Source organism: Thunnus maccoyii, chromosome 5 (assembly GCF_910596095.1).
Source record: "Thunnus maccoyii chromosome 5, fThuMac1.1, whole genome shotgun sequence".
Lineage (NCBI taxonomy): Eukaryota > Metazoa > Chordata > Actinopteri > Scombriformes > Scombridae > Thunnus > Thunnus maccoyii.
Window position 1 is genome coordinate 17,831,474 of NC_056537.1, and position 27,024 is coordinate 17,858,497.

The 27,024-nt window shown below is 40.0% G+C and overlaps 1 long non-coding RNA gene across 1 annotated transcript in view; it reads left to right on the plus strand.

The window, feature by feature from the left end:
* LOC121897308 overlaps positions 1 to 27,024 on the plus strand; it is a 67,285-nt gene that overhangs the window by 12,474 nt on the left and 27,787 nt on the right. The window contains exon 2 of the long non-coding RNA XR_006096219.1: positions 7,993 to 8,097. This is a non-coding gene — a long non-coding RNA (uncharacterized LOC121897308). The remainder of the gene's footprint in view (positions 1 to 7,992; positions 8,098 to 27,024) is intronic.

Sequence of the window (27,024 nt, forward strand, 5' to 3'; positions counted from 1 at the left end):
CACCTGGATGAGCTCAAGGTCCAGTCCAAGCATAACTGGTTTCCAAAGCCTTAGGGCCCTTTTCACTCTGTCAATAACACTGTGGCGAAAAATGCTGGCTTCCTCTTTTGTTTTAATGAGACTAGTACATTAGCACAATGCCTTGAGCAAAAAACACTGGATGGTGCGACTAAAAAGTTGGTTCTGGCTCAACTTTTTTGTGACTAGAAAAGTGTCATTGTGCAACACACTGCACTAACCAATCAAAGCTAAAATACTAGGTAGAATACCTTGTAGTTACTTGTAGTGTTTAGATGGAAGAGAAAATGATTTCTGCTTGTTTAGCTTCACTAAGTTCTTCAATTTGGCCTCAGAAGTGTATGAACTGCTGTGCAGCGTCTTGGCATTTGATGAACCTTTAATCTTGACTTGTTCAGATTCACATTTCATCTTCTACTTCTACCCTGCAGCAACACACGCCAACACCAATGCAGCACCTTGCGCTGTTTTGCTGTAGCACTACTGTCAGTCTGAAAGTCAGCACTAAACCTCAGTCGTCTCCTGGCTGAAATTTGTTGCATTGCTTTCGATTGCGTTGCAACTGACGAACAGGAAACTGCAGTTTTCTGCCTCATCTGCACTGGAGAAACGGGGAACAAGTCTTTTCATAAAGTAAAATGACTCCTTTGTCTCAGGATAGAGGATGCATAGTGTTTTGGGTGACTTTTCCAGATGGCTGACACATGTTCATTTGCTTTCCAGCTGCTATCAGTCTCTTTTTCACAGTAAGGTGATCTGCACTCATGATCCCAGTTGTATCTTTGCAGCAAATTCCAGGGTATCAGCAGTCAAACGTCTCACAGCTAACACCTGACTTTACCCCATTTGGAAAACGCTACCACACCCAACACACAAGAGAATAAAGAGTACAGATAGATGGATGTAGATGAATCAAAGAGAAACGAGATAAGACAAAATGCCAGATTTAAACCTTTATTTGATTTTTATAACAGTACCTTTAAATATGTGTAGCCAACGTTTGGATGTGCGCATGCATATTTGTGACACATTGGCATGACTATCAGTATGTGAGAATGAAATAAAATAAAACCAGAACTCTCAGTCAGTGCAGCCTACGCAGAGGAAATCTGAAATTACACTGCCATTTTAGATAAGAAGCTCAATATCTGTTAGATCCCAGAGCCAAGAATTCTGCCAAGGAAAACCTGGAGAATCTGCCCATAATTGTCTTCTGATGCATTTTATCAGTATTGATTGTATTGACTGTTTTTCCAAGTAGATTTAAAGCAGTCGTGTGAGAGAAGCTGTTCAAAATGGCGTCTCTTTCTCTCTCTCTCTCTCTCCCTCATGCATTTCTAAAAATCTTCCCCCTATGACCAACACGCATCCAATAAAATGATGTAAACCTAAAGGGCTCACCTATTATTCTAAAAACCCTGCTTGGTATTTTATTTCCTCCTGCTCCATCTCTGAGTCTTTCTTTTGCATGTGACACATATAGTACCTTTCCCACCATATTTTTCCATTCATTTACCGAGTCCTTCTTTGTCAGCAGGCTGACAAAGAACTGAAGCCCTGGTTTCTTAGAGGCAACTGTCAGCTGGTATAGTTTTAACACAATGGAGGGTGAAAAAAGGAAAATCTTAAGGCTTCCAATTGGATCCACACTGGCAGGCGGCTCACATAAACCCAGGCAAGGAAGACATAGACAGATACAGAAAGCATGAAGTGTGTATGAAAAGGCAGCTGGAGGATCCAGAGATGAGCACAGACAGGCCTCACTCCGATCTACAGTGCCGCTGACATCCATGCAGCCGGAGTCTTGCTTTTATCAACACAATTGAAGGCAAAGCAAATAAGTCGGAGAGAAAGGTTTATTTGGCGTAGACATTAAAAATCATTCATTATATTGACAGCCGTGCATGCAGTGACAACATCAGTCTTTCTTCTTGCTTAATCAGTGCTTTCATTCCATCTTCTAACTCTTTTTTTAACTTCTTTTGCTCAAGCTTCTCTTGCAAGATTGATATATGATAGAATAATTTGTCTTCCATAAATCTATGAGAACAACTGCAAACTGTGTATTTAGTGAGCAAAGGTTAAGCACATTTAAAAAATATATCTAAGAAAGCAAATCTGAGACTGAGACTCAAATGCAACTCAGTTCCAAAGGTTAAAAAAAGGATGATTGAATCCTTGATAAAAGAGATTAAGTCGAACAATTTAACTCATTTCTACTGTATGTTTATAACTACCTCAACATGTAACCTGCTCCAGAGGCCGTTAATCCTCTCCTGCTGCTTTCAGTCCGGCGCTCTGAGCCTCTGGGTTGTTACATAAGTGAGCAGCACTGATTGGACTTGATAGCTCGTGCTGTTCTTTGGTCGAGAAACAGTCAGAAACAACTGGACATCCTTTGTGCTGTGCTGTGAGCTCAGTGATAAAACCCTTAACTCGTCAGGCTAGTTAAATTATTTTCCCTCAGTCTACTTTGTTTGCTAATAACACTCTGGATTATTGGTTTAACCGTTTTCCCTCCTGGCGACTCGCTAATTCCACGTAAAGATTTCACTTTTTAGACTCTGACATCATCGGCCGCCACTGACACTTTCGCTTCGGCACGTGGGACAACACTGTGTCATATTCTCAGGAATTTACCAGCCATTTCATATGTGAGGGGTCTACGTGAGAAAACGGAAGCAGCAATTTCGAATGTGTCTCTCTGTGGCTGCAGCGTATCTGCTCCCTTAATCCTCGACACAAAGCCTGGATGAGCAGCACCTTTGTGTGTGTCAGAATGGCAGGCTTAGGAGACAGGCCCCGGCATGCACGGCTTCTCGCACAGCAGAAAGACTGTGGAAACTTAGCTGACACTGAGAACATCTACAGTAATGTGGAGGAATAATGCTGGTAGGGATGAGAACAGATCCGTACACATGCGTGCGCTCCCACCAGACATATACATGCTGTCGGCTTTAAGATTGTAAATGTTTTTGGTTTTTTTTTGTACGTGCTTATCAGTTTTCTGTAAATAAAATGACTACAGCGTTATCTTGCAGGTGTCTGCTGATTTGTGATCCCAAATGCCAATTAAATTAATCAGAGTCACTGAACTTGGGGATTATCTTTATTCATGTATGAAATAGTGGGTGAAGATTACATCAAATTTATAAAAAAAAATGGTGAATCTGGTTTGGTGCTGCTGTCAGGTTATAGAAAGACAAATGTTCTGAGAGGCTGTGTTTGTTTGTTGGATACATGTTTGTTGGCTAATGCTTCTATGTCAGTGTGAAAGGGTTTACATACAATACAATCTAAAATGTTGAGTGTTGATGGTTCTATGCTCGCAGACACCTATATATAAAAAAGTCTTTCATTTGAGAACATGTTCTTTGCATGTCTCCACGCTCGCATGTGTGTCATGTCTTGTATTATTGCACCTGGGGGTGTCTGCGCCTACTTCCTGAAAGCTATGAGGTATTTAGAGCAACTCCCATAGAGACATACAAAAACATACAGAGGACGTCAGGTTGTAGCAAAAAAAAAAAAATGTGTCAGCACTCCACCACTGATCTACAGGCTCTGTTTTTATGCTGAATTTTTAAAGACAAAAATCTGATTTATTTCATTTACAAACATCAAAGCGAGTCTAATTTATACATCTAGAAGCTCTTTTCTGAAATAAGATTCAGTTTAATCACTTTCAATATACATCTCACATTACTTCACATCATATTCAGAAATAGATCACAAGAAAAACAGTATTCAGATCTTAAGGGAGACTTTGATCTGAAGGAAAAACTCTCAAAACTTTTCCAGCAAAGTTCAATTCAGTCCACAGGTCAAAAAAATACCTTCCATTCATGAATTTTCTATTCCAGGTTCTTTTTTTTTTACTATCCTGACCTTGGGATACGCTGATGTGGAGCGTAACACATTTTCAACGCTGCCATTTTCATTAACGCTGTCATGTTTCTCTGGAGCTCCCAAAGGCAAACTCATTTTGGCAGCCTCGTGTTGGATCAGGCCAACCACCTGTCATCTTATTTCTGCACATGGCCTCCTCTGTCAAACACTCGCTTGCATTCCTCCCTGTGCCCCACACAGCACCTGTGATTGGCTTGCCTATTGCCATCACAGCTGGCAAGCTCACCCTCAGTGTTAATTAAAGTGATAGACCTCCCAAAAAGCTGTTTATTTCAACAGCTTGGTGCTTTTTCGTCAGTCCTATTACAGCCAAAATGTAAATGTGTGAGGAACCCAAATGTTATGGAGTATTATACATTTAGATGAACATTTAGATGTATTTGGGGCTCCAGTTAATGACTTTGCATTGCAGTCCACAGAAGTGTATTGGAGGTCTGTATGAAGTGTAAACCATCATTTGTGGATTGTTGAAAGACTTTATTCATTTCACACACTTTCCTTTTGGAGCTTAAACAACATTACTCCAACATGTTGAAGCTCCAAGTCATACAGACACAAATCATCCACAGCAGACAGAATGAAACACAAATGTGCGAAGTCTCTGCACAATTGGATTTGTGTCAATTTCATCTCCGGGGACTTTTGTTCCCAGAAAGCTGTGATATTCAGCACAATGAGACAACATTGATCCAATCCATCCAGACACAAGAAGTGTATTTAGATGTAAACACAGGCACTTTTTTCTTTTTTTTTGCAGATCATCGTCTAAATCACTGGCTACTCGACATAATCTCAAGGCAGCAACATAAAGGTTTGCAAATATGTTTTTAAATGAAAGCATCTGAATCTATTTTGCAAACAGTAAAAATAGCTGCATGACTCATTTTCAGCATCAGCAACATTAATATGTAAAGTCTGGGGGTGATTATGCAACAGGCTTACTAAAAGCTTCACTGCCATCACTGAAAAAGCCTCAATGGTGTCATTAGAAAGTCTGTAAATTTGGGTGCAGAACAGAAATAAGTGAAAGACATCCGGAGGGGGAAAAAAAAACAAAGAATCTGGCAACAACTTTGCCAAGTTTGCATTCTAAGCCGGCCTCCTCTTGTGCCATCTGTCTGTACATTTTTCCACATTATGGATGTTTTTTTTTTTACAACAGTGTTATTGGATTCACCTCATTATGCTGCAGTGACAATGCCTCTGCAAATACCCTGCTTTGATCCATTTCTTAGTGCTAATTCCTCACTGCAAATACAGTCGGGATGTCAGTAGAAAATAACTCTTTTCTTTTTGTTTTTTTAAAAAGAGAAATATGGACTCTAGGTGAAAATGAGTGCAACTCATATGCAGAGAGGATGCATGTAAAGTTGCAGGAGAGATTTATATAATAAAATATGTTCTCTACCACATGCATGAAACAAACTCATAATAAATGATTACGTTTTAAAATTAGAGTAACAAATTAACCCAATAACCCCTGAATGCAATGCATTATTCATGTTCTTGACAGCTGAACTGAAGTTTAAAGGGAGTTCAACATGTTTTTTCCTTTTCTCCGGTTCTTTTTCTGTGATTCGACTCTGACAGCGACCGACTTTGATGTTTTTAGAAAGTGTAAATGGGAGCAGAGTTGAATGAAGCCGCTGGGTATCACTGTGTGACTGACTTTTCTTTTCATTTCTGAACACTAGTAGCTAAGCAGAGCCTCAGCTATGGAAAAAACATCCGATCTGTGCCCTCAAACATCGGCAGACCCCTAACATGTTTACCAGATAGGGCTGTTACAATTATCATCCTGATATGACAAAACAGAAACAAGACTCTAAATGAGGAAAATCTTTTTTTCTCACAATGACGCTCAGTGAAATTAACCAGTAATGAAGCTTTATTTTCCTTGAATGGCAGCAGTGTTTTGTTCGGCTGACAGAGGACGAAGCCTGTTGCTGAAGGAGTTCCTGAAAAAACGTCCGGTTTTTGAAATGCCCCCATTCAGGCCAAAGGAAAGGATTTTTCCCAAGCCCAGTGTTCTCACACTGGTGCTTGCATCTCAAATAAACCTCCTATGGATTCCTAACTTCAGAGAATGGCAGTGGGGGGAGGGGAGCCCAGGGAGATGGAACAGGGAGGGAGGGGGGAGTGTGTGTGCCAAAAAAAGAGTGTTTAATAGAGATGCTGATTTCTTATTCACTGGCCCTCTGCAAGAACAGAAACCCAGTGGAATGCACATTGAAAGCTACAATTCTCATTCAGAGGCCATAATGCATCCATCGTATATGAGCTGAAAAAGAGTTTCCCTGGTGGGAAAATAGTGACCCCCGAACCCAATGAAAAGATAGCTTCTGTGTGTGGGGGGAGGTGGGGGGGGGTGTGCTCTTGCTGCAGAGGTGCATTGTGGAGTGAGCGCTGCTGCTTCTCACCTGCACAGAAAGTGAGCGAAAGCCCTCTCAGGTGTTTACACCAAGCCCTCCTCTGCCTTCTCAGTGGAGCGAAGGAATAACAACATAAGTCCTGCCTGAAAGTGCGGAAATGCGCTGTTGCTAGATCTTAATCAAGCCATTCACAAGAGGGGTGGATGACATAGCATTCTGTGTTCCCATTTAGTTTGCAGATACTTTCCCTTTCATCCTTTCTTTTTTTTTCTTTATGGTCTGCGGTAGATTACGATGAAAACATTATGAAGCATGAAGATTGTCACGACAAAGAGCTGTCACACCTGATAAGCATCATAAAAACATCAACCAAACCCAAGAAGTCAGATGGAGTATAGAGGCTGAGCAAACACAATGAGCAGATAAGACTTTTTAAATGTGTTGAGCATTTCTAACAACCTTTTCTACAACATCTGAGGTAACTGACAGCCTGGTGACTTAAAAACTAAATAGGGTGTAACCTAAAAATAAAATTTTAGCCATTGAATTAATTGTGAGTTAGACTTTTTATACTTTGGATTACTGGAGGCAGACTCATACTGTAAAATTTAGATAGCACCGACCAATAAATATGCATAAATAAGAGACAGTTGCAGTTAATCTATATCCTGGCAGAGCTCCTTGGATGTGCATTTTCTTATATTCCTTGTCTTCAAGCCAGCATTATGCATGACTCGTGCCACATTTGGAGGAATTATAGATGATCCACTGTTCCAGCTGACAAGACTGTTAAACAGATGTTGAACTGGAGACAGATATCCTCAGCGGAGTGAAGCCAAGAATACCAACTGGATTTACAAACTGCACTGATGGACACATGACATTTGGGTTTCGTGCATGCATGCGTGTCTGTGTGTGTGTGTGTGACAAGGAGAGAAAATACAGAGTACATGTTTTACATATGAACAAAGCACCTTAACAACAAGGCCGTGAATCCAGCAGACTCATCCCTCAGTCTATTTGGAAGGTACAGGCAGTGACGGCTCATTGGCAGTTACACAGTGAATTAGTTTCCTGGGTGATATTAGTATGTTGTGCATGCCGGTCACATTAGAGATGCTCTTTATAATATAAAACCTCTGAAGAACCTCAGTTCAATGGGTCCATAGTCTGGGGAATGCTTTGTAGACAGCCAAAGGTCAGGGCTTTTCTTCCGTCCCCCTCTTCTCAGAATGTGTGCTTTTCTTGCTGAGGCCATATGGTACATTTGCACTTAGAAGACCTCCACATTGTTAAGGCATTAAATGCTTTTAATATACACATACATGTATTTTCAGAATGCAGTTCTACATTCATTTGCATATCTTCAGATATTTATCAATATGATGTAGAGGAAAATTCAATACAGACAGCTTAAGTAATGTTTCTCATAAACAAGTGCATGTATTACCATTTCAAGTGTATTATAAAATACTGCAAGACAAGCGTGACAGTCAGCTGATAACATTACCATTGTCATAACCAAAACTGCTGTCCGTCATATGTGGATATTATTGATTCTCTACCAGCATAAACATCAGGCTGCGTAAATGACCAAAGATTTGTGTCTCAAACATGAGTGATGTAAGGATATTGAGTATTTAACGACTGAGTTAGCTCATTGTGTGCACTAAAATGACGCATTTCTTAACAGGTTGTTGCTGTTGAGGCTTCATGGAAACGTCCAAGAGATGAAGTCAGACCTGATCCCACAAATGACACGAATAAGCCCGTTTCCATATGAGCGTGCCCTGCATAGGTAAGTATTTCAAGAATTTCACTTGCAAATGAACTCATTAATATAGCCAAATGATTCCACCACCTGGACTTTGTGTTGAGATATTTTTACTGTTACACTGATGTAGCTAAAGTCCTCACAATGTCCTTTCATGCACATGTGTTATTTTTACAAGATACAGCATGGTGAGTGAAACAGTTTGGTGTTTAACAGTGGAACAATATTTATTTGGTCTGATAAACTGTTTTAAGCTCAGAGACGTGCACAGTCCTTAGGCAACACTTACTTCACACCATCTTACCGAATGACAAAGACAAGACCTCTGACATTTGTATGGTTTTATTCCATATTTGGGAACAGTGGTAAATTTTAAAAATGTCACCAAAAAGATTAAGAAAGAAATCAAAAGTACTATAATTTACAATTACTTATCACTGTACGCATGCACAGTGAGATTACTACTCTGTGCCAGCCAGCAAACTTATCATTAACCTCATATTTTTTGCTGCTGCAGTTGAACAATCACAGAAAATGAATTTTGCACTGCAGGAGGGTCAGTTTTATGGTTCCAACAAGTAACCTAATGTCTTTGCCTGTAGTGTAACGCAGTCCAGACCAGAAACCAAAGTCTTTAAGCCAATAGGTAAATCAGGTTTCGAAATGGTTTCAAATTTTAAAATGCAAACACATGTGTCAAACGTTCATGTGTAGCTAAAGCTGCACAAACTCCAGTTGCAATATTTTATACTGAAGCAATAAAAAAAAAGTGTGATTTCGTCATAGTGAGTTGACTGTGTGGGTGGTCCTGCGCTATAAACACTTGTTGCAGGAGACCACAAGTGTTTTTGGTATTTTTTTTGGTCGGTCCAGCTTCTTCTGGTCACTGTTAGCAGCTGATTTACATCTGACTTCAGTCATTGACGTTTTATTTTTAGTAATTTTTATTTCTGTTATTATTATATTTTATTTTTTTGTTTAATATCTACATTGATTTATTATACCTGCATTAGTAGACATTGGTATGTTCTTTGTGCCACATGATGTGAAAATGTGTAGACTATATTTGGTTTAAAAAAAAAAAGGTTTTGTCCTCCTCCCATTCAATTACTGGCAGCTTAGACAAAGATGATGTTGCAGCTGAACCTGGCAGGATTTAACTGTAATAATTCTTGTTGCAAAACTAAATACACTACATGATGATATAAACATTTCAAGTCATAACCACATGAGCAGAGCAGAAAACTCTGTCTGGTGCAATTTCTGTGTTTCTGTGCAAACAAATGAAGGTGAGAGAGCCAGACATTGTTCAGAGGCAGATTTAGAGGCAACTTATTAAAAATAGAAGGAGAAAAAAAATAATGGTGTTGCCAATTAGACAAGAGCAGCTGAAGTTTTCATGTGACAGCGGAATAAACACTAAAACAGACCTGGATATCAACACACTGGATGCTTGTTCAGATAGAAAAGCCTGTGTTATTTGTGGACGACTAGCTAATCAATCCAGAGACAACCGTAGAGAATTAAAGTATTTAGAGTCCCAGAGTGACGTGCCAGAGAGCTGCTAATGATTTCAGTGCACATGGCAGTGCTTGGCAACTGGCTCCCCAAAACACAGAGCAGAAAATAAGTCCTAGGGGCGGTCTCAGACCTCTAATTGGGCTCTCACCAGTGACAACCTTGGCTAATACCCAGCACTGGTCAGATACAAATGGAGAGGAGAGAGAAAGTTTATTATTCTTAGAGACTGGAGAGAATGAAAGGTGGCCTCCTTTTGGAGGTACCTCAACGGGATTCGTGCCAAACTGGAGAGATACATCCGTTCCCAGCAGAGACGCATGGCTGACATTCAAACTGACAACAGCGTTCATTGTTGAGACATTCCAGTGCTTTTGGCGTTATTGATTTCTCAGGCACACTGCTTTATTGTCTAATAAACTTAGATCAAGACGATAAGGGAATCAAAATGTCCTTGGAAAAGTTGGGAAATCAAGAATAAATAAAAACAGTGATTGCAGATGTGTCTTCTTGCATTTTTAGGGATTTTTCTTTTTCTTTTCCACATGATGAATAAAAACATTTGATATAAAGTCAAGTCACGATTTTTTTAGCAGCTACAATAGAGTTCAAGAGTAGAAAATCTGGTAATATTTTAAATTATAGTCCATAAAGATGTGCAAACATCCTCTAATTACACATTAATCAAAAAAGTAATTAACATGGTTCTATGGCTGCATTGTTTAATCAAACATGTTGTTTGGTGTAACTAATTCACAACAATTCTACAAGTATTCAATTACCGGTAGGTATACTCAATATATATATATGATGATGATACCAGATCTGTGAAATAAGGTGGCTCTGTCTACAAATAATTTAAAAAAAATAATGCATAGCTGGACCTGGATATGTGTAGTGATGTGAGCATGTTTTTCACAAAATAAACATGATTGACTGTATTAATTTCAGTCAGTAATTTACTATACTTTATTTATTATTTATTTACTTATTTTGAGTTAGGTCTTCGTCACAACCACAATACAGTAGTTGAAAGCCAAAAACTAAAAACTGGAGCAAAGTTAGATATAAAGAAGTTAAATCAAATATGTAAAACTACACTGATGATTTATTTGTTATAAATGAGAGTTAGAGTAAAAAGAGGAAGCCACTCTAGTCGTTGAGAAACTATCTGACAAAAAATTCATATACTGTTTATATGAATAGGAAAAGTTCATGCCTGTATCCTGGTGGTTGTTGAAAGTAACCCTGAAAGCTGAAAGAAACAAAAAGTTTAACATCACAGATTGATGAAGAGTATCCAAGGTTTTATTTTCCCTTTAATGTGATGTTTGCTCTGTGGTGTTTGTGTATGTAGGTGGTCAACCCTCACAGATGCTGCTGAATGCATTCAGTTTGTTGAGGTAAAACACCAGTGAGAGAGCACAACAGATGGTCTGACACGATACCTGTCAGCAGGCATGAAGGAGAGCAGGGAGTCCTGCTGTGCTGCAACTGAGTGCGCACAGACCTCCCAGATTTGTTTGGAGTGGTCAAGTCATTAGTGAGTGTGTTTGTGCTGTTTTTGCAAAGTGACACAGTATCCCAGGTGGGACACTGACAGGTGATCTAAGGCAGTGGTTCCCAACATTTTTTCCTAAAGTATTAATCTCGAAGATTTTCTTTTAAATAAATGTCTGTTAACGTCTGTTAATCTTTCGCCAAATGAGGAAACACAATGGTGATTGAGCCTATGGTGCACTGATGAAAACCCTATCATTTGCAGTATTATGACTATTACGAACTGGGTGTTGGTGGCGACATTCGCGGGAAAATCGCAAGTGGTGCACATTTAGTGATGCGTTTTCCATCACCTAGCAGTGGTTGGTCCGCCAGAGAGGGTAGGCGGAGCTAACATAACAGACTCGCTCTTGTGTGAGAAGCGGCATTCTCCCTGATACTCAGCTGTTGTTCTATTAGCTCTTTGGTTGTTTTAACTGTGTACTTTTCTGATGCAGGATGAGGCTGTTTAGCAGAGTGAATATAGCTTGTGTTCATGTCTTCACCTTGCACTCATACTTGTTTATATCTTAAATACATCTAAACTTTAACAATAACAACTACATTTAGCTGAGATATACTGTATATATATATATGTATATATATGTGTATATATATATATGTGTGTGTGTGTGTGTGTGTGTGTGTGTATGTATGTATGTATATATATATACATATACATATACATATATATATATATATATATATATATATATATATATATATATATATATATATATATATATATATATATATATATATATATATATATATATATATATATATATATATATATATATATATGTGTGTGTGTGTGTATATATATATGTGTATATATATGTTAAGTTTTTGACACCCCTTAGTGTAAGACCCCATAGTGGGGGTTGGGACCAACCACTATGATCAAAGAGAATAAAGTTAATTTGCTTCACACAATTTGTTTTCACTTTATGATTGCTTGCTATGATTGCAAATGTACTGACTTCACATAAAGCAGGTCTGTATTCGTATTTTTCTTCTGTCTATTTAGAGGAGGGCAGGGCTGTGTTGGGAAAAAGATGACGTCAGGTATTTCTATGCAATCAGAATAAGGATCTAAATCATACTCTGATGACAATTATTGAGTTGTTTGTTTATGTTGGCAGTGAGATGCCATTGCCAATTGAATGATATCTAACCACACCTACACAGTACTATAGTAGCAGATTAGAGATTACAAGTGATAAACTATTATTGATTAATAACTAAGAATTCTTAGTTTTCTTTCTCACTTCAACTTTTATTTCTTATTTAGTCACAAATGTTTCATATTATAGAGAACATCTGGGCAAGTTCCATTGGCTGTAAAAGGCCATGGGATATGCTTGAAAGTGCCACAGAAAGCTACGTAAGTGAAAACTGAGTTTAGAATAATTTACAGCAGATTTGTGTTCCCGAGGTTAAGATTGAATCTCCAAGCTCAAAGATTTATTTTAAAGATGTGTGAGTCTAATAACTGAAGCTGAGCTGCCAAAGACAACTGCTAATCTTTCCACTCAGATGGACTTTAACAGTGCAGACTATACAAACTAAAATATGATATATCTTATAATATTATATCATGTATTTAAGAAAATGTGTGGGAGGCTCCAGGGACAATGATGAGCGCTTGACAGAAGAAATCACATGATGGAAACAGCAAATTCTGAAATTTAGTTCAACATTTCTTATCTGAAGTGGAAACAGCACCCATGGTTTTAACATCCTCAGTGCAGTGAACTAGATTTTGTATCTTTTCCTGGTTTAAAATAACAACAGCGCCCAGACATAAATAGCGATCAGTAATGTGATAAAGGACACACAGCTGCAATACATCACACAGCACCTGTTGCTTTCTGTGCGAAAGGTATCGACAAAACAATGCCGCCTTTTCTATCCTGAACTCCTCTCTAAGCAGGAAAATGAGTTACACACTTTCCTGGAACTCATAATACTAACATGTCATGTTAGGTGGTGGCTTAACTGGCTGGGTGAGATTACACAGAGGTGTGAAAAATAATGCAAATGTCTAATCAAAGCAGACATCGACAGGTTCATATAACGTTCGGTTCACTGAGCTCCGACTGTTACATACCAGACATTACTGTAAAGAGATGTGGATCGTCTTGACACTTTTATTCTTTTACCAGTTTCAGTTGATGTCATGAGTCTCACGAGTTGATGGATGAAACAAAGGCAGGTGAGGTGGTGGCGGTCCAGAGGCGCAGGCCTCAGGTGTGAACAGGTGTGTGGGTTCACTGCCATGCTGGAATGGTAGCAGATCCAGGTGCACAGCTGCAGGGTGTGGCTCTCACTCTTATACACCCAGCCTCCCGGCCTGTGTTGAAATACTGAGTCCCTGGGAAGGAGGGAGAGGCAGGCTGGGTGGGGTTTGTGCTTGAATTTAATCTGGCATTGCCATAACTTTGAACAAGGAACTCTGAGGAGGAAAGGAGTGTATGTTTGGAGCTGCAGGTTAGAGGGCATTGGGGAGGGGGGTAGTGAGAAAAGAACGGGAAAGCACAGGTCTTTGAATTTTTCTCTCAAGTTTGGGTGCTCTGTGTGTGTTTCTATGTGTAAGTGTGAGTGATCTATGTATATTTAAGAAACAGTAGCCCATAAGCAAACAGAATGACAAAGAATGACGTTTGGGAGGTTGCATGTCTGGGAGCTAAATGCGTGGTAGTCTGGTCTCCTGGGAAACTATTGTTCTTATCAATCCGTGATTAAACAACTTTGGTAATTTGCAATCCTGCCGTAACACATCCTGGTGAATTTCTGTTGAAAGAACATGTCTGTATTGAACTCCTCTAAGCCCTGGACGGCATCAATCTCAGCCTCAGGACAGATTAGGTTGGAGACAAGCTCTCTGTCTGCAGGGTACATGATCTCTAAGTCTTCTCAATCAAAGGTCAGAGCAGCCGAGTGAGGAGGAGCATCGGGGCCTTGCGTGGCTGGCAATTTTGAAAGGAGAAATGGGTCAGTGACTACTGTGGATGGACTTGCTTGTGCCACAAATGCAAGCCCACACATGCTGTCAGGGGACAGATATATACGTATGTGGACAATGATGCAGTGATGGAAGCCATCACAGATTGTGTGTATGGATTTGGAGCTTGCCATTCTGCAGCTTTAATCCCCGATTCTCGTGCAATGTGGTCCCACCAGTCCTATTGACTGCTAGACAGCGTGCTAGACGAGAAGCCTGACCTTTTGTGTCCTTGGAACAGTTGATGCTGTGTAATGTATTCTGCAGTTGATTCCTTTTTTCATTCTATGAATTTTAACAACTTTTTTCTTCCCTCTCTGCAGCAGCACCGAGTCTTTCACTCTGTGTCTCTGCACTGCTGGATATTATTCCTCCTATTACCTTTCAGAACTCCAATCACCACATGTCCTGTGGAGAAACAAAGCTGCGAGACACAGCCTAAGATGAAAACGGCGCAGGGAATGTCGCTTTCCTCGAATCAGCTCATGGGGACAGTTTTGTTCCTGCAGGGGAAGATTAGGCTGATGCCAAATCTGAGATCCAATGAGCTAAAATGTGCTGAAGACAACCTGTGCTGAGAGAGAATGGGCGAGGTAGAAGTGAATTTCAAAACTGGCTGAATTCACTACAAGGCAGCTGTTTTAAAATCCATGTCAACCTATTTCAGTTTGCCTACAATCACACTATATGAATACATTTGTCATTTGCTGCTGCCATTGATATTCCTCTTAGTATCAAATCAGCTGATGATAAGTCAGGGGATGCCAACAGTGTCCATCAGAATCCATTAGTCGTCTGTTACTAATTACCAGTGACTCCGAGGTTGATTAAAAGAAATCACCAAGCAGCAGCACACACCATTATGCTAATGAAAGCTCATATGGAGAGGCCGAGTGAGGGCGCCGGAAAGTATTTGGATGACTTTGCTGTGCAGCCGGGCTGGCTGGAGTAAACGGCTTCTTGGACAGCATATCATTAAAGGACTGGAGGAGAAGGAAGCCTTGTGATGATGATGATGATGATGATGATGATGATGAGGAGGATGATGGCAGAATTTTAATCATGTTTATCTTGTCCAAAGACTACACTGATGGGTTTCTTCCCAAACTGAATTTTTCCCAGCTTCTCATTAGCATATATATTTTTTTGCCTGCACTTGCCCCATGGCACAAACTACCAAATAACTCTCTGGCAAATGAAGATAAGACATGTTTGGTGTGTTTTAGTCGTAATTGATTTTCTCATCTAATTAGAAACCCTTGAGGGGGATGAGTAGGGCGCCAAAGCTCCTAATCGCCAAACAGTGATTGCTTTGATGCAAAGCAAGTTTCGATACGAAGATGTCAGAACACTAACACCGACAGCGTGTTACAGACACGTGTTCACTAAGAGACATTGATCATTCATTACACAGGCAATGCAAAGGTCAATACTCCATCAGTGAGCTCCACAACATCATTAAATCCAATACCAGCTTTCTGAGCCATAAATGTAACATTTAGTAAAACAAAGCAGAATACTTCACCTGCCTATTCATGATTTTTGATGATGTCCAGCTGTTTGCCAGGAAATAATTACAGCACATGAATGCCCATAAAAAAACTGTTGTTTTTGCACAAATTATATACAATGTGTTAATTAGTGAGCTAAAGAACTGATGGTAGGCTTTTCTTATTTTTATTTCCGTATTTTTTACCTTTGGACAGAGCTGATTGGCTGTTTTTCCCAGCTTCTGGTCTTTGTGCTAAACTACTGGCTGCCGGCTTCATATTTTAACAGACAGATACGACATTGGTATCGATCTTGTGTGGATTTCGAGCTATTCCTTTAAAAGTGCAAGTACTATCAACAAGGTGAAGAAACTCCAGTTCTTTTCTTTTCCCACAGTCTCTCAACTTTTACCTCTTGTCTGTGTACATTTATGAAGCAGATGATCCATGAAGCCCCGGTATACGTGTACAGTTTTGGCTCGACCACAACAGCGGAGTCAGCCCTATAACCGCAACTGTCCATGTCTCACTGACTGAGTAGCTGAGTTGTGACTGAGTGCTGAAGTTACACCATTGGTTGGCCAAATGCTGCCACTTCCTGTGTCCATTTCAAATTAAAAGCCCTCTAGCGTTTCATATTAAGAGTGAAATGGTGCGTGTATTCGTCCCGAAACATCACAGTATGGACATTACAGTTCAATGCATGCAGTCATACAAAGAATACGCCCTGTGACTCAAACAATTACTGTCAGTATAGTTTAATAATCCACTTACTCTGACTTGCGGAACAATAATTCCAGAGTGCGAGGATTTGAGTTTATTCGCTCCAAACGGCCGATTTACCAACTAACTGTAGCTAGCTAGCAGTGGACTCACTGACCATGTCTGTGGGCGTGCCAGTGTGTTTGTATTCAGCTCCTCAGAATGAACTAAGAACTCACCAGAAACTCCTCTTGTTGTTATATCCCTCCAGTCTCTCTCGTCTTTTTCCTTCTTTTTCCTGTTTCCTTTGTATATTCATGAAGCAGATTCTGGGATATAAACTTTTTGCTCAAGTTGAAACATTTTCAACTTGTGCGGACGTTGAACCCCATGCAAATTTGCATCTTTCCATTGACTTTGCATGCAATTGCACCAAATCTAAAGTTTGCTTCACATTCTGTCTGAACACACATCAATGTTTAAGCTATATATGCATCACATTTTAAAAATGAAGTGTGTGTTTTGTATATAAACTCTTTAAACTAGTCAAATAAATATAGTGGAGTGTAAAAACTACAACATTTTCCTCTGCAATGTAGTGAAATAGAAGTATAACGCAACAAATACTGACATAAAGTATAAGCTCCTCAAAACTGTACAGTATTTGAGTAAATGTTACTTTCCACCAGTGTATTTAGTTATGTGACTGGTGAAAACAGATTTAGTTTTTCATTCTTTCATTATAATATTCTGTTATTATTTTTGACATCCTTCAAGAAACCCAGTGGATCTTATAGTAACTGTCCTAATCCCCTGCTTCCTTTGTTTGATGAAAAATAGCCAGGGGCTTTCCAGGGGTTCGTCCTCATGTCGTCCAACTCCAGATCCACCATCCAGCCCCTGAGCACCTGTTAAAGGCCGCTTCTCCTCGGCATCTAATAAACAGCTCCAACTCTTGATCCTTTCACATGGCGTTGAGGCCACTTTTCATCCTTCACATCTGTGATTCCCCCAGAATTTCCAAAAAATCCCCTTGGCAGTTCAGTGATCTTTCTCAGCTGTTAGCGTGCCCTCGGGCCAGGGCAGCCTTGCTATGTGCTCCAGCTGCAGGCTTTGCTATGGTCATGGGGCCCCACTGAAGGGCACTATTGTCCATTCATGGGGTTCACTGTGTGAGAGGTCAGATGAGGGAGAGCTTGCGCTGGGGCCTGGCAGGAAATGAAGGTGGAGTGGCAGTTTGGGCGATAGTGTGGGGTTTGAGCCTGAATAAATAAAATAGTCCAAATAAGCATAGAATAAGTTGAGTTACTATTTTATACTGCAAGTACAAACTGAAAGCTATGGTGACTGATGGATTTAAAAAAATCTTTATATAAATTGAAGTGTGCTCGAACACTAACTTTAAATGTTTAATTTCTCCTCAGTTAACATATGCTGGACTGCATGCAGTGAGAAGTTAAGATACACAGTGTGACTGAGAACCCGGAGCGCCTCACAGATGTGCAGATAAATCTTCATTTCTCACCCAGTTAAGCAATTCAGTCGGCTTCAGAGGCAGCATTGCTTCAAGCCAAAGGCACATTTCAGGATCTCGAGAAACTGCAGAACAAATTGGAGAACAAACAGTCACACTGGGTCATTCACATTATCCTTTCTCTAAAAAGCCAAGGACCTCAGGAGGTGGGCTGGCTGCACCTTACAATGAACAATAACACACATGTTGTGATACTCCGTTGACACTTTCTAAAGTGCCATTTCTCACATAAATCTTTTATAAGCCCAGCTCAGAGTCCGTCATCCAGAGGCAGCTAACATGGTTTTACGGGCGACAAAGTAGTCATCAAAGACAAGTCGAAAGGCTTTGTTGTGAGACTGCAAATATTGGCCTAGCCTGAGAGTAGAGGACACTTTCAAAAGTCTTTCCCTGCACTACAAAAACAATGCTAAGAGCAAAATACATTAATAATTTAAGAGTTTAACAATTCAGATTTTTTATGTGGTGTGAATATTAAAACTGACAGAAAGAAGGTAAAAGAGACAGACAAACAAGTAGTCAGTTTACCAAATTTACCCCAAATTATCCACTGCTTAGCACAACAACGATATCTCCATAACATTCAGCTGAACATGCAGGTATTGTATATACACATGTGCTAAATGTCTTGAACAAAGCCAGTGAAATAATATCAAATTATCCCACCCTGCCTTCACCCTCTGTGTAGTAAAACCTTCTACACTGACAAGCTTAAGTCTAGAAATATGTTGTACTTCCATGGAGTAACATGAATAGGAGAAGGATTTTCACCTCAGAAGGGAGATGCCTATATCTCGACATATAATAGAGCTAATTATTTCTGTACTAGCGCCTCCTTTTCAGCAGCAAACAAAAGCTGGAATTAAAAAAGAGGGGAGGAATCGCTCCATTTGGGGAAAAAACATTGAGGAGGCTTGAGGGAATTTTTCAAAGGCCTTACAAAGCTTAACGAGAGGCGAAAATGAGAAAGCGGGAAGAAGCAATTGCTTTCAGACAATGCACCATTGCTACGTCTATTTTCTTGTGGTACCAAACAAGGTCACGTATTTTCAGCCAAAGATAATGAGGGACCCATGGCTCTGAGAAAAGAAATATAGACCACATACATGGGAGGTAATGCTTTCACTTCAGCTGCAGCATGTCTTTGTTTTCTGTTTTCTATCCACTGAACAGTGAAGGGAAAAGAGTAACCATTAGGATTCAGACAATAACAGACAACAGTAATGATCCAAATTGCTCTCTGTGGTCGGAGGTGTGGACTGGGGAGGGGACTATACAGACATGGGGTGTTGAGGAATTATGGGCCAAAAGGGTGTCTGAACGGCAGACCGACTGACCTTTCTCTACACTGCACTGGCAACTGGTAAGCAGGGGCAATTATAAAGGCCTCTTGGCCACAAATCACCTAATCCTGTTGTGGGAGTGGGAGCCAAATGTAATTACGGCACTCTGGTACGCTCACACTGCGCCGAGCGGAACTAAGCCCAGAAGCCAACCAGAGCGGTCCAAACCGCCAACTTCAACTCAGTCCAGGGCAGACGACCAAAGTATTCTCATTTGGTCAGAAAGAAAGAACCACCTGTTTCCTGCAGCTACTGCCTCTTTATTTCCCTAATCAGTATTCTGCATAGTATAACATGGGTGATACATCATGATCCACATCTAAATCAGGACTCATATATGATGTAAAAGTCAATAATTTGCTCTTTTTATGAGCATGCATGTTTGTCTTTTCTCTTTATGGCCATGTTCATACAGATTTCATATTATGTGCTTTGGCTACTACTTCAGTATCACATCAGATACTCGTAGGGCCTGTTCAAAACTAGCAAATAGCAAAATACAAATCAATTAATATCAATTGAAGCCTCAGTCACTTGTGGAGACAAAGTAAATCCACGCTGAGCTTCTGTGTAGAAATCAACTTTGGTTAACTGACACACCAATTTGTGTTGTGGACTAATCTTTGCGGCACTGACCTTTACGGTAATAAAGGTCAAGAATAGGACAGTCTAAAATTGAGGAAACTATTAGGCTAGCTATTTTATAACACACTGCTCTGCCTGAATAAACAAAAGAGGAATATTTTGTAGTCAGTCATGAGTCGATGGTACAATGGCATAGTTAACCTTTTGTCCGCTTAGCGACCGTGCTTGCTAGATCAATAACTGCCCATCAGCAGTTAGATCATAGTTCACCAACTAGCCCCACAAGTAGTCATTACTGTAAGCTGTATTTGTGAGGATGTGTAAGCACCACTTTCTTGTCTGACTGGGCACTCACGCTCACACTGTTTTGTTTGTGTCATATACCAGTAATATAATATATATATATATATATGTAATACAGCCATGTTAGCAGCTGTGTGAGGCTGTACCACTATAGGCACAGCCATGCTTTGAGCTAAATGCTAACACAAACATGCCAACATCCTCACAATGACAATGTTAAGAGGCTGATGTTTAGCAGGTATAATGTTTACGTTAAGCAAATAAATTAACACTTGCAAACTAGCACTACTCACAAGCACAGATGAGGCTGATGGGAATGTAATTAGTCTGCAGGTATTTAGTCATAATTTTAAATTTTGGACAAATGAAAATGGTGGTACTAAATAAAGTCAGGGGATCACCAAAGTTATTACAATTCATCCTGAGGTGGATATGATGGGTAAGTGAAAACTTAAACCTGCTAGTGGTGCTGATGGTAAAGTCAGTAGATTCATCTTCTGAGGAACATTATTGTCTCTACAAATTTTCATGGCAATCCATCCAGTAGGTGTCAAGGTATTTCAGTCCACCAAGTGGTGGACTGATATCATCCTCAGAGCTGCTCCTCTGCATTGTTAAAATAATTTAACTCATACAGTAAAATAATCCAAATGTAATCAAAACACCACAACAAACATCACTAACGACTCTGTTTCACTGTAATACCTGCTGTAGTCTTTGAGCTGCAGTGAGGTAAGTAACTACACGGTCTGTGCAGCTGAAGCACATCAATATGTGAGTCAGGCTTCAGAGAGTTTCAAAGTGAGATGGCCATCTCCATTACCTACCTCCTACCAATCCAACTTCGACAACAGAGTGATCACTCAGCACAATGAACTCTGACGATTAATAATGACTGTGTTTCTACTTCCTTGCCGACTTCCTCCTCCTGCAAGTCTGCTTTTCACAGCAGAGTTTCTACATAAGAGAGTGAACCCAACTTTACAGGAGATTTGGTTTAGTAGATTTAAGAGAAGAAGAAAACTTTTTATATTTACATCAGCAGGTTGATTGATTTGTTTCCGCCCCATTAGGATGTTAAGGCACTTCATTTTGTATTAAATCCTATGGAGAAACCTTGTGATTGATTGAATGTTTCGTAGAAAAATTTGCATTTCCTACATTTCTCACGAGTGCAATTAAAAGGCTCAGCTTGGATCAGGATCTTTTTAGAGCACCACCAGCAGTAACAGTGGCACCTTGTCAGATTAGATTAAAACTAATTCCAGCATCACACTTAACACCGTTTATTTAATGCGCCTTCAATTTAACAACATCATTTATTTAACACACCATTGATTTTACCTCACAACATAATCATTTAATGGATTTCTTTGGCACTCCACCTGAAATCCTGCAGCATCACGGCTCAAGCCCGTAGTGGAAAATTGATCTTCAGTTTCGTTTATATATTTTATGCAGATCTCCTGTGATACAGCAATTTAAAAATGTCTGGTGTTTTTAATAGGTTGTCACTGGACATTTTCCCTCTGTGACTGAAAAGACAGTTTTTCTGGATTTCATTCCCCCAACATTTAAATAAATTGAAAGAAACTGAGCCTTCCTACATAAAAGCCAAAGAGAAAACCCATAAAAACAAGTGACAAAATAGTATTTATCATACAAGGATTTAGACACCAGTGTCTATTTTCTTGTTTATTGTGTGCATTCAGTTGCCATCTGTGACAGAAACAACCTGAGCTGGTCTGTCACACTAATAATTCTAGTCTGTCAGTTAAAATAATATCGGGGTATTAAATGTCAGTCAAACTGTGATAATTTATACGCTGTATTCACCACTCCTCTCATAGAATAGATGTACCCACCCACAATTCATTTACCTGCTCTGTAGCCTGACTCCTAAATGAAATAGAAATGGCAATCAATCATTATATAGCAGGGTGAAAGCCTCTGGGGACAGACAGGCCGAGCCTTTGAAAAATGGAACAGATCAGGCAGCAAAGTACAGAGTGAAAGCATCAGCTGCATGGGCAATTCAGTTTTGTCTGTTAGTGGTGCAATCAGTCAGATTTATTTAATCAGATGTGAGCAAGGCAAATTTGAATGCATCTGCAATCAATTTTTTTTTAAGGTTTAAAGCCGTTAAATTATTTATTTGAACGATTTAATTGACTGTGGTCACATCTTGTAATTAGAGTATGCTATAAAAGAAAATGTTCACAATAAGGCCAATAACTCATTTCATGTTCAGACAGACAACAGCGTTGCTTGAAAAAAAAGAAAAAAAACAGCCTCCTCATTCCTTTGAAAGAGGCCACTGTGTTGACCGAGTGGCAACTACCACGGCTTGAGGCTGAAGCTAATGCGGAAAAACCTTAAAGTGCAATTACACCGTCGGCCACTAGATGCTGGTGCCAAAAAAATCCCTGGCTCCAGTTGACACAGCGTCAACTTCTGTCTAGAGATACTAAGTCATTTTCTTCAACAAGCCATTATGGTCTCAATCGCTAAATTCAGGACCTCTTTTAAGTGTGCTGGTGGTCATTTTGGAAATCACTGTAGTAGCTTTGGTGTCTGCTGTGTGGACATTGATTGACAGTTGTGACCGACTGTTTGGACTACTGTTGCAATATTTCGGTAAGTTTAATGTTACTTGATTGCAATATCTGCTGTATGAGCACAATTTGGCTAAAACAGCTAAAATTAGCTCATGTGTGCACCACTCGGTGTTCCCAGTAAGCTAGCTTTGCTTCGGCCAGAGGGCGTGTTTCAGAGTGTGAAAGGCAACACCCCACACTCCTTATTTGGAAGGTCTTGACTTCAAACCAGCTCCAATATCAACCAATAACGTCACACCTCGCTCCATCTTTATATACAGGCTATGATGCTAACACACCTGATTTGTCAACCAGAGAGTCATCAAGCAAAAAAAGTTAAACTAGGCACAACTTTTGCAGCAACGCAACATCATCCAGCAAGGTGGTCAATCAAGCGCACAGTCCTTGTAGATTACTTTGTAACATGAACCATATTTCCACTGTTAACTTTATCATTAGCCGGAGCAGTAAAGTCAAAAACTGCTGAGCAGCGTTCTAAAATCTAATAAGCATTATATAATAAGCAGAACAACACGCCTCAACCAATGCAGCCCATGGCATTTTTTAATTGCAGTTTTGTGGTCTGAATGCACAGTCAATTAAATACAATCTGTCTCCTTGTGTCCTTGTGTCCTATTTGCAGGAAACATTACTTTATTTGGATATAATGAATATTCTCACTTCAAGAACCACCATGTTAGGGTAAAAAGTTTGTGTCAGTATATTACACTCACCATGAAATTGCTAAAAACTAAAAAACATTCATCACTGAGCATCACATCTTAGTGACACCTCTGCAGTGAGGTTTGTATTTCATTTACATTTTGCTCTACAACAACAAAATCAATTTCCCCAATTTAAACATGCTCGGACGTTTTGCTGAGTTTACTTAAGCACGTCTGGACAGAAAATGAAACAACACAGCTTCACAGTGACACAACAAAGAGTTAAACCTTTCTTTCAGATTGCAGCATCTCTTGTTTCCAGCAAAGGTCTTTGAGGGGTAAAATAATGAGGGATGAAGATGCAACGGATGCATCTAGCGTTACAGTGAAGTGCTCCCTTGAGCGACCAGGGCAAGAGGAGAGGGACCAGGACACGTACAAATACAGGCAGAGGGCAAACTGCCTCTGAACTCAGACTGATGACTGCAGGAAAACCCTGATGAGGCATCCAGCCACAGCCCACATTCACCAAAGAATTATAAAGCGATCAAAGTGTCATAAAAGTATATGTCCAAAGCATGCATTCATCCTACGCAATTAATCACCGATAATTTATTTATGTGAATGCATCCACCTATCAGTCATTGCTCAGACTTGTCACTCTGTGTGTTTGCGACAAAGTCACCCATATACAACATTTCCATCAAGCAGTATACAGTATATGGTACATAGAGTGCAGCAGCATTTTCTACCTGAATTCCAACAATAAAACCAGGTGTACTAATATCATTACACCTCTGGGAAATCAGAAGCTTTTTGTTCTCGCTGTCTCTGTAAGAGGATTTGGTATAAACTCCTCTGAAAGGCAACATCGAGGTTATCAGATGACTGCAGTGATTCTCCTGCGAGAATTTCCAGTCAACTGACTCCTAATGAGTTTTCTGCAGAAACAATTAGATATCAGCCATGCAAGACATAAGAAACTGGGCATCATGCCACATTGATTCAGTGCAACAATTCGTAGTCATTACATTTTCTGATAAATGCGTAATGTCATTCTTTTTGTTTCAAGCAAATAATGGGACAGCTTATCGGACATTATATGCCATTTTTGAATCTGTGGCACGAAGCACATTAAGGTGTTCAAATAATGGCCGTCATTTATGAAATCATAGCTCTCTATCCATGCTGAAATATGTCAAGGATCTGCTGGAAGTGAAAGTTGGTACCATACTTTTTCAAACGCAAACGCACACTTGTTGTTGTCCTCCTGTTTTCTTTGTTCCTCCTCTGTTTCATTTGCATCAGTTGTCTGTTTTGCTCCTCTGATGCTCCTTTGAAGCTGATGTGAGCCAGAAATTCAGATGATGTCTTCTGCTCCCCTTGCTATTTATAACAGCCGCAGTAAGGTGCTAAGAGGCTCGGAGGAATATTTGTGCTGCTTCAGAAGCTTGTTTCTGAAATAGACTGCGTGTTCATCAGAGGAGCAGCATTTATGAGGTTTGCTCACAACCTGGTAGCGTTTTCACAATTACTGTACCGCTGCCGTTGTTTCAGCAGGCAGCTGGATGTGCTTCCTGGTATTATTGATAAAAGGCAAACAGAAATTCTAAAGGAAATTTACAGTTTGAGATGAAATATTGATAGAGTCTAGTTGCAGCATGTATGAAGGTCAGGTCTTTTTCTTTATTGCAGGAGTACTGAGGCAGCTATCTCCGTGAAGACTTTGTCACTCTGAGCCAAATCAATATTCTTTGACATTTGTAGTAAGGTGCGGGGCAGCAGGGGTGAGACTGGAGCAGAGCGTGTACAAAGGATGGGCTTTGGAGAGAGTTGACAGGCCCCGGTGTGACCATTAGCTTTCTGAGAGACCCTGCGGTGCTTGAAGAGTGGGAGGTTGGCGAGGCGCTGCAAGCTTTTTATTTAGGAGACACGACAGGAGACCCAGATGAATAACTCGGCCAGAGAACAGAGGATAATGGTAGGTTTCAGTCTTCAGTGCAGAACTCAACAGGCATAAACAAAAAAAAAGGCTTAGTGTTGCATTTGAATCGAGGGCAAATAACCATATTTTCCGCGCCGCATTCTCCTGGCTCAGATCTACCCAGAATCCCTGTGAGGAAGCGTCAGTGTAGACTGTCAAATATACACGTTGTTAGTGTTATAATAGAAGCACTCAGGGAAATGAATTCATGGTTCGCTTTGACTCAAAATTCATCAGTCACAGAAACAATGTCTGTGAGTGACATATTCAATGGAGCCTATGCAGTAAATGTCACATTGATAGTAAAACAAAGCACATGAGATGAATAGAGCTTAGAAAAAAGCAACAAGGCTGTCTATATATTGTTCATAAAGTTTATTGTTTTAACTTTTGTCTAAATTGATGGATTTTTTTTGCTTTGTTTATGGTGCAATAGGGACAAAGCTTCTTTACTTATCAGTTTTTCCCAGAAGATTCACAGAGTATTGACAAGTCTCACCAGCATCACAATTAAAACTCATCAAAAACAATGAGTCAGTGATGAGTGTCGCGACAAAAGACAAAACTGCTGTTTGCTGCTGTAAAATGTGCGTAATTAGTTGGCATACGATAACGAGACAAATTACAGAATTCTTACAGAGGCGACAATTATACAAATTAAACTTGTGAAGTGTCTTGTATCCAAATTTGCATTTAGAGTAAAGGCCAGTTTCATCAGATTCACTCAAATGACGCAACAGCACGATATTTGGAGAAAAGCTTTCATTCCTTGTTCTCAGCAAGACGGATTGCACCTCTGTAAAGGACATTTTCTCTCAGTACCTGCTGTGTCTCATTCCAGAGAGAGAACAGCAAAAGTGATTCATGGATCAGAATATTGATTTTAGCAAAGCGAGGGCTTCATCATTGTTATCATGCACGATGCGTCTCTGTGAGCACAGAGCTGGTCTACTGTGAAGATTCCTCCTCGGGGACTGCCCTCTAACAGGTGCTATGAAATAATGAGGGATTCGTGCCAGCGGATCAATAATTGAACAGCTTTTTCCTTTAGTGCTGTCATCGTCTGACTGCAAAACGTTGCTGTATAAACATGTTCCAATGATGCTGCTTTCAGTTTGTTCCTCCCACTGTATATCTGACCACAGGGCAGCCGCAGGGCAGCAACACATGGGATAATTACTCCGTATAATGCCGTCTATACCTACCTCACCTTTAAACCTGATGGATTCTGCCACTTACATTTGCTATTTATTCATCCCCACAGCACAAATGAAAAGATTAAATCTAAACAGATATTTTGTATCACTTTGCACGAGTTATTTGTTTTCAAAATGGGCCCAATTCTTTGTGTGCAAGACTGTTGAGGCTACAATATTTCACTCTCGCCAGTGAAACCCAGGAGATAATCAATATGACATGCCAAACAATAGAACACAATGATTTGAGTTTAATACCCTTGGCTCGAGAATCACTAATGTCCCTGTTGCAGAAAATCGATCTCCTCCACACCGGAGCGGCTCTAACTGAAATGCACAGAGCGATGAGGAGTGAAAGCACATCAAACACATACGGTGCTAAAAGTGCTGCATGTACAGTGTGACATCAACACGCAGCCACTACAAACACAGTCTTATTTAGTGTCTGTCAGGTAGTCGTGCTGTGAGAAACTGTAAATAACAGACTT